This window comes from Theropithecus gelada, chromosome X (genome assembly GCF_003255815.1).
Source record: "Theropithecus gelada isolate Dixy chromosome X, Tgel_1.0, whole genome shotgun sequence".
In the NCBI taxonomy this organism is placed as follows: domain Eukaryota; kingdom Metazoa; phylum Chordata; class Mammalia; order Primates; family Cercopithecidae; genus Theropithecus; species Theropithecus gelada.
Window position 1 is genome coordinate 5,436,557 of NC_037689.1, and position 9,404 is coordinate 5,445,960.

Sequence of the window (9,404 nt, forward strand, 5' to 3'; positions counted from 1 at the left end):
CCAACATGGAGAAACCCTGTCTGTACTAAAAATACAAAATTAGCCCGGCATGGTGGCGCATGCCTGTAATCCCAGCTACTAGGGAGGGTGAGGCAGGAGAATCACTTCAACGTGGGAGGCGGAGGTTGCAGTGAGCCGAGATCGCGCCAGTGCACTACAGCCTGGGCAACAAGAGCGAAACTCTGTCTCAAAAAAAAGAACCAAAAAAATCCATTACCAAGACTTTTTTTTTTTGAGTTGCTCTCTTTTTTTGCCCAGGCTAGAGTGCAGTGCAATGGCATGATCTCAGCTCACTGCAACGTCTGCCCCCCAGGTTCAAGTGATTCTCCTGACTTAGCCTCCTGAATAGCTGGGATTACAGGCGTGCACCACCACACCCAGCTAATTTTGTATGTTTTAGTAGAGATGGGGTTTCACCATGTTGACCAGGCTGGTCTTGAACTCCTGACCTCAGGTAATCCGCCAGCCTCAGCCTCCCAAAGTACTAGGATTACAGGCATAAGCCACTGCGACTGGTCACCAACACTCTACTTTCAAGGATCATTTCCATAGTTTGTTACTAGAGAAGTCTCTCTGAATGTGTAGAGCATCAATGTGTTAAATAAAAAAAGTTCCATCACTGAGTCAGGGGAAGGCATATGACCAAAATATACCTTGGCTCTTAAAGCTTAGAGTGTCACAGATCACTTCTCTCTTTTCATTGCCCAAAGCAAGCCACATGGTTGCAGCTAATTTTATAGAGGTGGAAAAATACAATTGTACTATGTGCCTGAATGGGGATAAAACTGGTTAAGTTTGGTGACTCACAATGACAGCATCACAGGAAGAAATAGTCCATTTCTGGGTAGACTTAATTCATCACTTTTGGTTGGTACCCATTACTTAACCATTTGAGACCTTCAGTCTAAAATTTGGAATGTAATAGCTAAACATTCATTCCCGTTTCAGTGATTCAGTAGGGGTTCTCTGCATGTGGTTGGAGGTGAACATAATCTGGTGGTAATACAAGCACTGAGCTTAGTCCCTGTAGCCCACCCTGTGGGGTGGTTGTGAGGATTAAATGTGTATGCAAAGGGCCTGGCATACACTACAGCCTAGATAAATGTTAGCTGTTGTGGGTTAGGGAAGAAATGGTAGTAGATGAAAGACTTATGTACACTCCCAGTCCTGACTTCCCACATTCCTTCCCATTCTGCAGTCTGGCATCAGCCCTCCCCATCTGAATGTGGCTGCTTCCAAAGGTGACCTGTGTGCTCTCAGTCATGAAGTTCAGGGTTTCCCTACAGGCCTTATCTTGCTGAGGTCTTCCATACCAATATGATCCTGCAAAACAACCCATTTACTGAAATTGACTTCCCTGACACTTCTCTCTTGTTTCTGTTAATTTTTGGACTACCTAAAAATATATGTAATATTTGATAAATACAAAAGAATATATGTAACATACATTATGAAATTCAATAATAAAATGAACACTCAAACCCACCGCCTAACCTAATAATGATCCCATCTCTCTACCTTCCCCAGAGGTAATCAGTGTCTTGATTTTATTTTATTTTTATTTTGAGACAGAGTCTTGCTCTGTCGCCCAGGCTGGAGGGCGGTGGCGTGATCTCAGCTCATTGCAACCTCCACCTCCTGGGTTCAAGCGATTCTCATGCCTCAGCCTCTTGAGTACCTGGGACTACAGGCGCCCACCACCATGCCTGGCTAATTTTGTATTTTTAGTAGAGATGGGGTTTCACCATATTGGCCGGGCTGGTCTCAAACTAATGACCTCAAGTGATCCGCCTGCCTCAGCCTCATAAAATGCTGGGATTACCGGCATGAGCCACTGTACCCGTACTTAAATGTGATATCTCATTCCTACCCCTCCATTGTTTCCTATACCCCATCCTCCTCCAGCTTGATTATCTTATCTCTGATTAATGTCACCATTATCCTCATAGTCACCCAAGCCACAAACCTCAGTCATCCCAGATTCTTTCCTCATCCACAAGCTCAAACATTCTGCTTCTGCAGTGTCTCATATCAGCCCCTCTTCATTTTCATGGCTCCTCCCCATCTTACTTCTTCCTCTTCTCCTTTTTTCCTGCCATTGGAAGTGTGATAAGTGATTCAGCAACATTAGCATCACCTGGAAACCTAACAGAAATGCAGACTATTGGCCGGGTGTGGTGGTTCACTCCCGTAATCCCAACACTGAGAGGCCGACGCGGGCGGATCACTCGAGGTCAGGAGTTCAAGACCACCCTGGCCAACATGGTGAAACCCTGTCTCTACTAAAACTACAAAAAAATTAGGCGTGGTGGCGCATGACTGTCATCCCAGCTACTCAGGAGGCTGAAACACGAGAATCGCTTGAACCCAGGAGGCAAAGGTTGCAGTGAGCCAAGATCGTGCCACTGCACTCCAGCCTGGGCAACAGAGTGAGATTCTGCCTCAAAAAAAAAAAAAAAAAAAAAAAGAATGCAGATTGGGTCAGACAGGAAGGGAGGTGGTTAATGATTAGGTTGAGGGTGGTCTTGTCTTTGTCCCCATAGGATTCATAGTCTCTGCCTTTTTTCCTTGCCCCTTCTCGTTCAGCTTGGANTGAGACAGAGTCTCGCTCTGTTGCCCAGGCTGGAGTGCAGTGGCACGATCTTGGCTCACTGCAGGCTCCGCCTCCCAGGTTCACACCATTCTCCTGCCTCAGCCTCCCAAGTAGCTGGGACTACAGGTGCCCACCGCCATGCCCGGCTAATTTTCTGTATTTTTAGTAGAGACGGGGTTCCACCGTGTTAGCCAGGATGGTCTCGATTTCCTGACCTCATGATCTGCCCGCCTCGGGCTCCCAAAGTGTTGGGATTACAGGCGTGAGCCACTGCGCCCGGCCAGAATCTGCATTTTAACAAGATTCCTGTATAACTCATATGCACATTAAAGTATAACAGGCTGTCATGGTTGCTCATGCCTGTAATCCCTGCACTTTGGGAGGCTGAGGCAGGAGGATTGCTCAAGGCCAGGAGTTCAAGACTAGTCTGGGCAACATAGTGAGACCTCATCCTCTACAAAAAAAAAAAAAAAGAAGCTGGGTATGGTGGTGCACGCCTGTAGTTCTACTCGGGAGACTGAGGTGGGAGGATCGCTTGAGCCCAGGAGGTCGAGGCTGCAGTGAGCCATGACAGCTCCACTGCACTCTAGCCTGGGTGACAGAGCAAGACCATGTCTCTGAAATAAACAAATACAGTAAAATAAGCAGTACCCTAGTTGAGTCTCAATCTGGATAGCTGTAAGTCTTCACCAGTTTATAACCTATGCCCCGTTGTCAGTGCCACTCGAGCCTGGCTGCATATCAGAATACCTCAGAAATCTTTTTCATTTATCTTTTCATGATTTATAACATTTACTAGTTGTTTTTCAATATAGAAATACCAAGAAGAGGCCAGACGTGGTGGTTCATGCCTGTAATCCCAGCACTTTGGGAGTGCAAGGCAGGCAGATCGCCTGAGGTCAAGAGTTCAAGACCAGCCTGGTCCACATGGTGAAACCCCATCTCTACTAAAAATACAAAAATTAACCAACGTGGTGGCGCCTGCCTGTAATCCCAGTTACTTAGGAGACTGAGGCAGGTCAATCACTTAAACCTAGGAGGCGGAGGTTGCAGTGAGCTGAGATGGCGCCACTGCACTCCAGCCTGGGTGACAGAGCCAGACTCCGTCTCAAAAAAAAAAAGACCAGCCAGACGCAGTGGCTCACGCCTGCAATCCCAGCATTTTGGGAGGCAGAGGCAGGCGGATCGCGAGGTCAGGAGATTGAGATCATCCTAGCTAACACGGTGAAACTCCATCTCTACTAAAAATACAAAAACTTAGCCAGGCGTGGTGGCGGGCATCTGTAGTCCCAGCTACTCGGGAGGCTGAGGCAGGAGAATGGTGTGAACCTGGGAGACGGAGCTTGCAGTGAGCAGAGATCACGCCACTGCACTCCAGCCTGGGTGACAGAGCGAGACTCTGTCTCAAAAACAAAAACAAAAACAAAAAAGAAATACAAAGAAGGAACTTTAAATTGGCCCATGCCTTACCCAGGTAGCTCCAAATGACATATATTTTTTAAATTATTTGTTTGTTTATTTTGTAGAGATGGGGTGGGTCTCTTTATGTTGCCCAGACTGGTATCAAACTCCTGGCCTCAAGTGATCCTCCTACCTTGGCCTCCCAAAGTGGTGGGACTAGAGGTGTGAGACTATTATTATTATTATTATTATTATTATTATTATTATTATTTGAGGTAGGGTCTCATTCTGTCACCCAGACTGGAGTGCAGAGGCACGATCATGGCTCACTGCAGCCTCGACCTCCCTGCACCCAGGTGATCCTCCCACCTCAGCCTCCCGAGTAGCTGGGAATACAGAAACCAGCCACTATGGCTGGCTAATTTTTTTTATTTTCTGTAAAGATAGGGTCTCCCCATGTTGCCCAGGCTGGTCTCAAACTCCTGGGCTCAAGTAATCCTCCTGCCTCAGCTCCCCAAAGTTCTGAGATTACAGGCATGAGCCACCACACCCCACCTGTATTTAATAATTTTTTTTATCAAAACCATTCTTTCTCATTTTTTTAATTTCAAAAAAATTTTTTTTATTTCCGTAGGTTATTGGGGAACAGATGGTGTTTAGTTACATAAGTAAGTTCTTTAGTAGTGATTTGTGAGATTTTGGTGCACCCATCACCCGAGCAGTATATATTTAATTTTTTTTTTTTTTTTTTTGAGACAACAAAGTTCCCTCTTGTTGCCCAGGCTGGAGTGCAATGGCGCGATCTCGGCTCACTGCAACCTCCGGCTCCTGGGTTCAAGTGATTCTCCTGTCTCAGCCTCCCGAGTAGCTGGGATTACAGGCGCCCACCACCATGCCTGGCTAATTTTTGTATTTCTTTCTTTTTTTTTTTTTTTTTTTTTTAGATGGAGTCTTGCTCTGTTGCCAGGCTAGAGTGCAGTGGCGTGATCTCGGCTCACTGCAACCTCCACCTCTTGGGTTCAAGCCATTCTCCTGCCTCAGCCTCCCAAGTAGCTGGGATTACAGGTGCCCGCCACCACGCCCAGCTAATTTTTTGTACTTTTAGTAGAGACGGGGTTTCACCATGTTGACCAGGCTGATCTTGAACTCCTGACCTCAGGTGATCCGCCCACCTCGGCCTCCCAAAGTGCTGGGATTACAGGTGTGAGCCACGGCACCTGGCCTATATTTAATAATTTTTAACACTACATACTATTCCATTAGATGAATTAATTCCCTATTCATAAGTGCTTTGTTTCCAGTTTTAGCTATTACAAACAATGCTGCAGTGATCATCCCTGTACACATATCTTGGTGAACTTCTGCAAGGATATCCATAGGGTAAATTTATAATGGCAAAATTGCTGACAGTATCAGTTAGGATGCTTTTGGTTGTGAGTAACAAAATACAATTCCAGCCAGCAGCAGGGTGAGCTAGAGCTACCCAATTTCTTTCAGTCTTTCCACTTTGCAGTCCATACTTTTTCCAGGTAGTTTTCTATGTGTAGACCCATCACTCTGCCTTGATCCCTGGACCAGCAGCATCATTATCATCTGGGAACTTCTTAGAAATGCAAATTATCGAGCAGGTGCGGTGATTCCGCCTGTAATGCCAGCACTTTGGGAGGCTGAGGCAGGTGGATCACCTGAGGTCAAGAGTTTGAGACCATCCTGGCCAACATGGTGAAACCCTGTCTCTAGTAAAAATACAAAAATTAGCTGGGTGTGGTGGCACACACCTGTAATCTCATCTACTGGGGAGGCTGAGGCAGGATAATCGCTTGAACCCGGGAGGCAGAAGTTGCAGTGAGCACCACTGCACTCCAGCCCGGACAACAGAATGAGATTCCATCTTAAAAAAAAAAAAAAAAAAAAAAAAAGAAATGCAAATTATCAGTCCCTACCTCAAACCTACAGAATCTGAAACTTGCAGGGGCTGGGGGTAGCGACCAGCAATTTGTGTTTTAACAAACTAAGCGATTCCGATGCATGCTTAAGATAGAAAACCATTGCTTTGGCCAAGGTGACCCTAAGATGGCCCCCAGTGGCAATGGAGGCTGTGAGTCTCTTCCTTTAAGTCTAGCAGGAAAGAGAAAACATCTGACCCAGCATTCCAAGCAGGACTCCCAAGACTTGCCCTAATTGGCTGGTTTAGGTCACAAGTCTTCCACTGAACTAATAATGTCTGTGACCAGAAGTGGGAGTAGGATCAATTTACTCCCAAATACGTGGGCTACAAGTGGAAGGAATGGATACACAGTAAAAATTTAGGAATTGTTAGGAGGAACAAGTGGGGAACGATTGCTGAGAAGGTACTAGCAAAGCCTACAACATTTAGTTAAGGGGTGTGTGTGTGTGTGTGTATATATATATATATATATACACACACACACACACATATATATATACACACACACACATATATATCTCCAAACTGTACCCTCAAAAGATTGCACTTGCTTACAGTCCCACTAGCAGCATATGACAGTATGTTTCTTCATACCCTCGCTAGCCCTGTATGTAATCAGACTTTAACAATTGTCCCAATCTAATAAGAAAAGATGGTATTTTATTGTTTTGATTTCTATTTCTTTAATCATGGATGAGGATGAATATATTTTCAAATCACTGTTGATGTGTGTAGGTCTTTCCCTGTAACTACTTGCTTATTTCTTAGCTCATTTATTATGGGGTTTTGCCTTTTTTTTTTTAAATAGATTTTTCTTTTCTTTCTTTCCTTCCTTCTTTTTTTTTTTTTTTTTTTTTATACAGAGTTTCGCTCTGTTGCCAAGGCTGCAGTTCAGTGGTACCATCTTGGCTCACAGCAACCTCTGCTTCCTGGGCTCAAGTGATCCGCCCGCCTCAGCCTCCCAAAGTGCTGGGATTACAGGTGTGAACCACCATGCCCAGCCTTAACAGATTTTTCTGAACTCCTCATAAATTAAAGAAACTAGCCTTTTGTCATGTATGTTGTAAATATGTTTTCCCAGTTTTGCTGATCTTTTGAATTTGTTCATGGTATTTTTTACCTCCTGAAGCTTTGAACTTCCATACAAATTTATCAATCTTTTTCTTTATAACGTCTGAGTTTGAGATTCTGCTTTAAAAAGGCCTTCCCGGGCTGGGCGCGGTGGCTCACGCCTGTAATCCTAGCACTTTGGGAGTCCAAGGTGGGGGGATCACTTGAGGTCAGGAGTTCGAGACCAGCCTGGCCAAGGTGGTGAAACCCTGTCTCTACTAAAAATACAAAAATTAACCAGGTGTGGTGGTGGGCGCCTGTAATCCCAGCTACTCGGGAAGCTGAGGCAGGAGAATCGCTTGAACCCAGGAGACAGAGGTTGCAGTGAGCCGAGATCATGCCACTGCATTCCAGCCTGGGCAACAGAGTGAGACTCTGTCTCAGAAAAAAAGGCCTTCCCCATTTCTAGAGTACAAATAAGTATATTAATATTTTCTTCCCAAATTATTATGTTTTCACTTTTTTCTACTTTCACTTCTGATATACCTGGAATTATATTTTGGTATAAGGAATGAGATAAAGATAATTCCCCCAGCCCTTCACTACCAACTAGCCAGTTTTCTGAGCACCATTTTCTCCATTGATTTCAACTGTGGCCGTTATCATAAATGATTTTTTTAACGTACCTGAGTCTACTTATGGAATCTATTTGTTCCATTGACCTAATTCTTTTTTTTTTCTTTTTTTTTAGATGGAGTTTTGCTCTTGTCACCCAGGCTGGAGTGCAATGGCACTATCTAGGTGTGAGCCACCACGCCCGGCCTCAATATTTAATAGGATGGAAAAACAGGAAACTGAAATAAAAATTCTCCTTTAGAAAAGGGAGAAAGGGAGTTCTGGTGTTGAGACAATCATCTATCCTTTTGGAAAAAATTAAGTTATATGCCTCCATCATATCAAGTTAACTAAAATAAACTCTAAAAGTATTCTAGAAGCTGGGAACAAGACAAAGTCTATACTCTCACAGAGCTTACACTCTAAGGGGAGAATAACCATGAACAAATAAACAAATAACTTCAGAGGGAGATGATTTTTGAAGAAAATAATCAAGATAATGAAATGGGGCATATCTTGGCAGAGAGGGGAGTGGCTAATTCAGTTAGGGTGGCCATGGAAGGCCTCTTTGAAGAAGCAATATTTGAGTTGATCTCTGAAGGTGTCAGCCATAGGAAGATGTAGGGGTAGAGAGTTCCAGATAGGAGAAATGCAAAGGTTCTGAGAAGGAAATTAGTTTAAGGTAGATTAAAGATCTAAATGGAAAGTATCATAACAGACAAAAAAGATAATATGGTTGTTACTTTGGATAAGGAAGGTCTAAAACAATAAACAAAGCAGCAAAACCATAGCAGAAAAGATTGATATGAGTATAAACTATATAAACACTGAAAACTTCTGCATGATAACACAAACCATAAACAAGTGACATACTATGGGAAAATATTAGCAACATACATTTTACACAAAGGATTAATATCTACAAATATAAATGACTCCTACAACTCAACATGGAAAAGACAATGCTGTAAGAAAAAATAGGCAAAGGTTACAAATAATTCATAGAGGATGGGCCAATAATAAACATAATATGAAAAGATGCTCAACTTCATTAGTGACAAACAAACGAGTTATTTTTCATCAATCAGATTGTAAAACAATCCAAAAGGCTGGGCACAGTGGCTCACGCCTGTAATCCCAGCACTTTCAGAGGTGGAGGCGGGTTGATCACCTGAGGTCAGGAGTTCGAGAGCAGCCTGGCCAACATGGCAAAACCCCGTCTCTACTAAAAATACAAAAATTAGGTGGGCATGGTGGCACACGCCTGTAATTCCAGCTACTCGGGAGGCTGAGGCAGGAGAATCGCTTGAACCCGGGAGGTGGAAGTTGCAGTGAGCCAAGATCGCGAAATTGCACTCCAGCCAGGCAAAAAGAGCCAATCTCCGTTTCCAAAAGAACAAACAAACAAACAAAACAACCTAAATGCCAGGGTCCTAGGAAATGTGAAGATACACTGCTGATGGTATTGAAAAATTGGCACAGTGCCTTTGAAGGGCAATTTGGCAGTATGTATTAAAATTGAAAATATTTATACTCCATGACTCAGTAACCTTCTTTTTTTTTTTTTTTTTTTTGAGACGGAGTCTTGCTCTGTCGCCCAGGCTGGGGTGCAGTGGCCGGATCTCTCAGCTCACTGCAAGCTCCACCTCCCGGGTTTACGCCATTCTCCTGCCTCAGCCTCCTGAGTAGCTGGGACTACAGGCGCCCGCCACCTCGCCCGGCTAGTTTTTTGTATTTTTTAGTAGAGATGGGGTTTCACCGTGTTAGCCAGGATGGTCTCGATCTCCTGACCTCGTG